Source organism: Rhinolophus sinicus, linkage group LG17 (assembly GCF_036562045.2).
Source record: "Rhinolophus sinicus isolate RSC01 linkage group LG17, ASM3656204v1, whole genome shotgun sequence".
NCBI lineage: Eukaryota > Metazoa > Chordata > Mammalia > Chiroptera > Rhinolophidae > Rhinolophus > Rhinolophus sinicus.
In genome coordinates this window covers 5,483,741-5,492,856 of record NC_133766.1, presented here as the reverse complement: position 1 = coordinate 5,492,856, position 9,116 = coordinate 5,483,741, and positions in this window count along the sequence as shown.

Here is a 9,116-nt window from a genome sequence, read left to right as displayed (position 1 = left end):
GTAATTATGTGGGCACAGCTGTTTCATTATGTTCTTGCTTGGAAATCGTTCTGCTCTATTCTCCCTAACAAGATCCAACTACGATCAACCAAGACGGCCCACTTGGCAGAGATGAGTGGAAGATATTAGGAAAGCTCCTTCCACCAGTTCTCTCTCCCCCTTTTACTCTCATTCCTTCTTCCTCTGCCCCTTTTCCAGGATCCCACTCTTGACGATGTTGTCCTTTCACACCCAAGTAATGGCTTTGTATCTGTATTTATAAACATAACCTGGAATGTAAACTTCAGAGAGACGTGAAGTCTCTCAGCAGAGCTTCTGGTCTTGGTCAGAATATTAATAAAACAAACAGCAGCTCCCAGGCTATAAACAGAACCATTTCAATGATGAAGGTGAGACCTTTCTTTCTTTAGTGGGAAAGCAACTTGCAGCAAATCCTTGCCATCGGCCATTTAAAAGCACCCTGGGCCTGAAAGTCTGTGGTTCCTCTGGCTGGTTCAGCAATAATTGGGGGCAACTGACTTAATTGCAGGAGAAAATGTGACAATGGTTGTGATGGATTGTATTTTAGAAAAATATAGTCACAGAAATGTGTCCAGCGCCACGTGTTTTTCTGGAATCTGGTCATGCCCCCATCAAAAGGCAGAGTCTGTCTCTCCTCCCCTGGAAATGGAAAGGACAGAGGGGTGTGCCTGCCTTGATAAGTAGATTGTGGCAAAATGAGGCTGTGTGATTTGCAAGTTTAATTCAGAAAAGGAGACAAGCATTCTGTCTGGCTCTCTCTCTTTCTTGGCTATTCACCCTTACAACACAACCGTCATACTAGAAGGAAGCCCAGGTGACATGGAGACGTCGCAGGTAGGGCTTCTGGCCCATAGCCTCAGCTTAGAGTCCAGTCAACAGCCAGCATCCAAACCTTTTAATCTTCCAGCTGAGGACCTAGACCTACTGGAGCAAAGACACATGACGCCCCGCGTGCCCTGGACTTCTGCTTGAGCCACAGAACCCATAAGCATAATAATTTTATTCCACAGAAGATAACTGGGAAAATGGCTAATTTGATAAAAGGAACAGAACACAAAGGCTACCTATGACTATGACTAATAACAAAGTATTATTCATTACGGAAATTGTACTCACACTTCTGTGAGAAAAATTATCTAATGGTCTGTTAAAAGCATGAGTCTAGGGGAAGAATCCTGTATTCTTGCCAGAAAGATCGGTGAGCAAAAGGTCAGTAGGACATTAATGCATGGTGTTGTTTTTTTAAAGATTCATGATAGTTAATGTGGAAACTACAGACAAAATACCAAGAAAACAACAATCCCATTGCTCAAAGTCGATCACAGTTAATATTTTTCTGTATTTTCTTTCCTTAAGCATCTGATTTTGAAACATCACTGAGCTCACGTTATTGACACATTTTTAATCCCACCTACCGTCCTTTACTTCACTGCTTAGTGTAGTTCCCTCCATCAGGTAGGGTCCTGTGCTTTTCTTTTCTGCCTAGTTAAAGATCCCTTTCCTCTGGGAAGTTCACCAGGACCACCCATGCCACGGAGATGTCTACCCCAAAATCTACTGCACTCATCACCAACACGTATTTGCTATATAATCACATACTGCTTCATGACATTTTATGTATTTGTCTTTCAATATCTGTATCATTACATAGTCTTTTCCACTCTGCCTTATTTTTTCTAACTAGACTTGAAGCAACTTCAAGGCAGAGACCATTATTTTAATCTTGCTATTCCACACAGCACCAAATACATATGTAACAGATACTTAGATATTTGTTGAAAGAAAGGAAAATATGGGAAGAAAGGTTTCCTCGCTACTACTGTCCAAGTTTATTTCACAGTTCTTCCATTTCAAAACCACATGAGTTATTAAAGATCATAAGTTTGACATGTGTATGGCTATGAATATATATGTGAGAATATATATGAAGACCTTTAGAGTTTTACCTGTAAAAGGTATTACACGATATACAAATGTGCCTTCTCTTTTACAAATGTCTTTATTATAGAAGCAAAATCAGGTATTCAAAATTGCTTTCTAATGTTTGCATTTTATTTACAGAGTTTATTATTCTGGCATTGGGAGGGTATGTATTAATATGTACATGGTTAGACAACAAAAGTACGTGGGGGGGTTTGATGTGTCAGAGGCACTGGCCTCCGTGCAGACATCAAGATGAGATGGAGACTCTCTGAAACTGTTCTAGCACCAAGTTAGCACTTTCAGGAAAAGTCTGGAAAAGGGAAGGGAGAAGAATATAAACTGTTCAGTTTTCAGTTTTGGTCAAAAGGATGCAGAAGGAGCCAAAAGCAGCAGCACTTAAGGAAGTGAAACGTAGTTTAGTGAACATTTTGACATTTGAGGTGGAGAGAGAGAGTGTGTGAGCCACTGTGTGTGTGCGTGTCACGTTGGGTGCAGATGGCACTTTCCAGGCAGTGGGAAGGGAACAAAGCTAAGGTATGCAGGCGAGCCTCACCTACTAAGGGAAACAGAAGGAGTTCAGTGTACCTTGAGAGAAAGCTACAGGCATGGCAGGCGCTTGTAGGAGACAAGGCCGAAAGAGTAGCTTGGGTTACAGAAGTCCCCTTGTCCCGGGACAGTATTCCTAGGCAGTGACTTCTCTTTCCTTCCGGTAAGACACCAATACAGATTTTCGGCCTTAATCTTGAAAAAGGCACCTAAGGACTCTCTTAGCCCTCAAAGACTCAGCAAATGGTTACTGTGCTGGGGAAAAGCTAATCTGCCTGCTGGATGAACAGTTCACTCCCAGAGAAGAAACGAGTCATCAGAGAACTAGGAAATCCAAAGAACACCCAGATATTATTTCTTTAACCTTAATATTCTCACAACATTAAAAACCTGTCCAGAGGAAAGAATACAGGGAGAGAGGAGAGGAAAGACAGTACAAACAAGGAACAGGGAGAGCGGAAAAGAGGAGAGGCGTGGGGAGTTGGAGGAAAGAAGACGAGGGAGTGAATAAGCGACAAACTTGCCATGTCTTGTAGCTTTGTGGTCACCATGGCGACCCTCACGAAGCCATTTCTCTGTCCTCTTGCGATTTCCAAGAAAATAATCTTTGAAGGGGTGATCTATAGTTGAAAGAAGCCAAATGTCAGTGGAAGAAATCCTATATCTTTTTCCTTTTTCATTGCTTTTACTGGTAGCAATGAATGTGCAATTTTGGGTGTGACCTTTTTTCTTTCAAAGAAAAGAGGGGTTTATGAAAAAAAAATGCAAAAGCTAGGAGCTGAATAGTGATAGGAGCAGTGGACTTGTGAAAAGGATGCATCATAGGAAACAAGGCCTCGTCCCATGCCTTCCTGTTGCAGTTGCTTAAGAAACTGAAAAGACATACTCAGAAAGCAGTTCCTGGGTCCTTCCTTTTGTCCTCGAAAGGTCTGGGCCAAGTCCGAGCTAGAGAGAAATGCATGGTTCTTCCTCAGCACACTTCCTTTATCCTCAGTATGTCTGTCTGAACATCCAACACCACAGGGAGTGCGTAAAAGGAAGAACACACACCGTGCAATCATGCTTCTGAGGGCCATGTTCTCGTAAAATAAAACACAAGATCCGATATCTCCACTCATGCAGCTCGTTGTTTATCAAAAGAGACCGAGGGGCCAAAGCAATGCATTCGAAAGACACCGATGTCCCCAGGAAGGGGATACAAAAGTGAAATCAGCTTTATTACGAGCGAAGCATCTAGGGAGAATTGATTTTTGTTCTTTGAGAATCCACTTGATAACTCTATTTTAATCAGAGGTAAACACACCAGCCTATATCCATTCTATGTTCCCCTAAGTGAACCTTCATATTAATATTTGCCCAAAGGACATTTCACGTGGGGCTGCCAGAGAGTGGATCGCTTGGGACACACTACACAGGAACCCTTATCTTTAGGTCCCACATGGCCACATGACCCTCTGATATCACCAGTGTGACACTGCTTCTCCGAAGACACAGCTGTCTTTGAGCACATGCTACACAGGGCTTTCAATAAATAAGTACAACTGCGTGAGTGGGGGGATAGCCACACCTGGACACCCTGAAATTCACACCTGCAGTGTTTCACCTTCCACACACTTCTGCAACACAGTGAATGGGCTTACACGACAAAAATCGAACATACACACGAAGACATGGGAAAGACCAGATGGTTTTTAAAATTAGCAAAGAACAACAACAAAGGGATATTTTTCTCCTCACCCCCTCTCCCCTTGCTATTTAATATCAAAATGTGGACACAGCTCATTGACTCTGATAAAATGGAGAGAAGGGTCCATGGGAAGAGCACAGACCATGGTGGCAGGAACAAACACCAGCCCCTCACTCAATGCTCACAAAGCCTCAGGTAAAGCTCTGAATGGCCCTAAGTCTGTAAAATGAGGGATGCGTGAGACTTTTCTAGAGTGGAAGCGGGAATCACCTGAGGATATAGAGACACCTGCAAAGCATCCTGCACAGAGTTGTCACAAACACACACTGCATCTGAATCAGTGGGTGGAAAAGAACACCAAATACTGGAAAAGCATCCATTAGGGCTATTTTTAGTCCTAAAAGCAGTTCTGCTAGTTGAGGGACATGTTTTATGTGTGGTATTTACTAACCTGGACGTCAGTACTGAAGTTCCTTGCCTGTTCCCAACAATGAAAAAATGAATTGCTGCGTTTTTCTTAACGAATGTTCTCAGCATTCCAGGCTAAGATCTGCACCCAGGAAATTAGATGTTAAGTTTTTAAGTCCGTGCTGCCTGCCTTCCGGGTGTATATATTTCTAAGAGCTCTGCCTATGATAATCCTTATGTTCTGCTTTATTTCGAAGCATTCAGTAATTTCTTTTGCAAATTCTTTTCATTAACGAGGAGGAAAATATCCTTAAGTTGTGTGAAATATGCCAATTCCTTCCAAGTTGAGAGATACAAACTGGACATATGCACCTGATGTCTCGTATATTTTAAAGGGTCTGTATTCTCATGTCAGGGCTGGAAGAAGCAAATGAACCATGATCGATGAAATGATAGCCCAGAGGCTTGCGTCAGTGGACCAGATGGAGCAGAAGGTTCCTACTTTTCAACCCACTCATTATGACTCTTCAGGTGGGGCTCTCTCTGAGATCAGCATGAATAATCCACGTGACGCCAGGCCTGAAGCAAGCAGAGTCTTGCTGACCCAAGGTAAATTTACTGCGAGTATTTTCCTACCAGTTTAGGTGGAGGAGGGGAGAGCTCACTCGTAAGGAGAGAGCCTGAAATATGTCCTCACTTACTGCTGTTGGCTTACAAAGAATAAAATGGGAGCTTTTTGCTGTTTGTTTCTGCCTATTGCTTCTTCTTTCTTCTGGAAATAGCATTTCCTTGTTTAAGGGGAACTGAAATCCCCCTGCGCCCTAACCTTGCACCTGGCCCCACGTGGTCTGTAAGGGAGCTGTCCTCACCCTCCTGGCCAGTGATTCGCCTGTGTGTGGGCATGTGCCCCAGGTCAGCACATTCTGAACTTTTCCCTGGGATTTTCAAACTGGAATTTAGGGGAAATGCTTTCTTTTTTCTTTCTTTATGGTAGGGAATGGATGGAGCTGGAACCCGGGGGCTGCTGGTAGCCTGGAGTAGGAGGGAAGGAAGTCAGCCACAGAGAGAAGCAGGAATAAGGGATAGAGGGGCCTGCTGATATTCAAGCCCCAGTTCCAGCCTTCCCAAGGCGGCTCCATCCCTGTCCTTCCTGGCGTCTGGCTGTGTGACACACAACCCTCTTTCGCTTAAGCTAGCTCAAGTCGGGTTTCTGATCCTTGAAATCAAAAGAATTCCAAAATACGTGCCCCCACCTACCCAGAGACAACCTGAAGAATAGAATTCCTCAGATGAAAGGAGCATTGTGACTATTTTACATGATAGAATACTGATAGACAAATTGATTTTCCTCTTTATAACCAGTTTCTAGAAGATAATTAGAAATGACAAGCCATGCTTTTGTTGCCTCTCTTTGACACGGTACGTAACTCATATGAGAAATAACTGAGGATTTGTTAACAACTGACTTCCTCTGTGAAATCTAAATTTTAAAGCTATTTCAGACAAAACTTTTTCCTAATCATCAAACCCAGTGGCTATTTTCTTCCTTCTCGATGTCTCAAATTCACTTGTCCAACTGTGTGTGTAATCAGAACCCTTCCTGTTCCTTGGGAAATTCTACCCCATCAGTTATAAGTTTCCATCAGTTAGAATTCATCTTTTGTGTCTTCCACCTCCATGTCCACTGGATCTTTCCCATCTGCTCACACATATCCTTATATCTTCCCCGTCTTGACAGAAGCATCAGGTGAACTTGTTTTGTTACAATAAACGCATTTGTCTCCAAGCCCCACCTAGTAATTTGGTCATCCACGTAGGCAACCTGGAGGGTTGGGTGGATTTTGATTTGAAATGAACCCAAATAACTTTTTAAAATTGAAATAGAATCGACATATAACATTGTGTAAGTTGATGTACGATGTGCTGACTTGATACATGTATGTATTATGCTATGACTGCGGCCTTCACTAGCTAACACATCTATCATGCCACATTTCTTTTTTGTGGTGGGAACAATTAAGCTCTAGTCTCTTAGCAACTTTGAAGTTTATAATATAGTATCGTTGTCTGTAATCACTATATTGCATTAGATTGCCAGGACTTATTCATCTACTGGTTTCAAGTCTGTAGCCTTCAAGAACACATCGCCAGTTCCCCAAGCCCTGGTAACCACCAAACGACTTTTAAAGTAGGCATTTCACTAAACCAGAAAGGAGGAATTCCATTCAAGTCTCCAGTAGACTAGAATCCTGTTTGGGGTAGAGAAATGTCTAACTTCTCTCTAGCCGTAGCCCCTAGCACTCTGCATGGCATACAATACATATAGTCAATAAATGCTGAATGAAGGATTTTTGTCATCTTCGATAGAGGTCCACTCTCAGATTCACCAGATATCTACCTAATTTCCAAGCTTGGGTTTTCACCTGTGTCTGTAATCCTGGAGCCCAGATGTCAGATCATGGTAATTCAATCTGGAAAATCTAAGAGAGATACAATAGTAAACTCAGGGGACAATAGATTAGAATACCAAGAAAGGTTTACTCTCTAACCAAGACCATGGTCACAAATAAACTTAGGCCCAGCTCTGACTTGAAAACATGTAATTTAGCGAAAGCCTCAGAGCCCCAGGGGTGTGGCCTACCTATAGAGATTGGAGAGAGAAGATGAGCATTGTGACAGCGGGGATGCTTTGAGATTGGTGTGTATTTTCTGCTTGAGAAGAATTAGGCAGTTTTTGTCGGTGTATCACCTCTTTTGCTCAAGCAGGGAAAACTTCATTTTGGTGAGTTGTATTAGGACCTATTTGTGCTTAATTTTGGTGGAAGTGTATGCTAAAAAGGAGGCTTGGGATCCAGCCGGGATGGGAAATTCAAATTCCAAGAAAAAGCAATAAAGGTTTATTTCTTTTTTCACAAGAGGAATTTCACCTGAGGAACAAGAAGAAACAATGTCTGATTTGACTGCTTGACAAAGAAGCTTATAGAAGACACTGGTTTCTTGAGGTCTGTCCTCTACAGAGGAGGACCATTGCTTGAGAGGCAAGGAGAACTTTGCAGATTCTAATCCAGACTTTGTCACTAATCACCTGGTGGCCAGGGGTGGGTTAACCAGGGGTGGCTGAATGATATCGGGGTGAAAATCAGGCTCAGAGTCAGACAGACACGTGTTCTAATGCTGACCCTGCCTCTTAATTAACTGTGTAAATATGAACAAAGCCTTTCTAAGTCTCTTCTCCTCAGGTTTATTCTGTCCACCAAAAGTGATCTGTTCTTTCTTCCTACCCCACGGAGAAATTGCTTCAAACTTGTTCTAAACCCAGATCTGTTTCCCAAGCAGTATGCCTGGCTGAGAAATATAGCTCTTCCTGGGGACCACTTTGTTGTGCAAACAAGGGCTAGCTATTTGCCCAAGGCCCTGCCTCAGCAAAATGTTAAACTCTGTTAAGCCCTTTGTGGGAGTTCTGCGAGTAACTGGAATGTACCTGCATCCATTTCATCATTGGATAATTGACCTGGTTATATAGCTCTCTCTTCCAGTAACTCAGCCCAGTCCCATCGTGTCTAATATATTCCTAGTCAAGTTACAGAATATTCTCTTGCTGCTGTCCTTGAAGCCTCTTTTGACTTTAGACTTAACTGGTCTTCTCGAGTGGTATCCAGGGCCAGGAAATAGTTATTGGGATGATAAGGACTGAGTTAAGGCTGGCCGCAAAGGCAATTCACTGCCAAGTTCTGCTCTTCATCACTGCTTCATCAAACGTTACTGAGCTCCTACCAGCAGCTGCTTCATTCCAGGCACTGTGCCAGCCACTGAAGACACAGAGATCAAAAGCGAGGTCCCTGCCTTCTAGGGGAGCACAGCTGCATGACGGAAGCGCTGGTGCAAACCAGCCCTGTGTGCTAATCGTGACCCTGCCTCTTACTAAGGTATAAATGTGGACTAAGCCTTCATGGTCCACATCTCTCTGAAGTGGGAATAATAATCTAACTTCACAAGGTTGGTGTGATCATTAAGGAGGTGAAATACACTCCCTGGAACCTAGAAAGCTCTCCATAGATGGCATCCACGCTACCCTGGTCACCATCATCCTGGGAACAGTCACGTAAAGAAGCGATTACAGTATCACAAGTGATGGATGAGGGTAGGGGAAGGTGTCATCAGAGCACAGTCTGGGACGGCGAGGAGGAAGAAGACTTATAAGAGGTGGGGGGTCATTGACACACCAGGCTGAGCTTAGAAGGATAAGTAGCAGGAAGTCAGGCACGGGAAGGACATTCTAGGAAGACAGAATAAGAGCATATGCAAAAGCCTAGAGGCAAAAAACAAACAAAAAACTTTCAGGAAATTGGTAGTTCCGTGTGTCTGGATCTTGGTGTGTATGTAGGAAAGCAGTGGGAGAACAAGTGAGGAAAGGAGAGGCCATGCTGTCATCCCTGCAGCTGTCACAGGCCACGCATTCTGCTCTTCCACCACTCTCCCCCACAGAAATACCAGTTGGTCCCACGTCCCTTAGGAACCCTCTCACTTGACC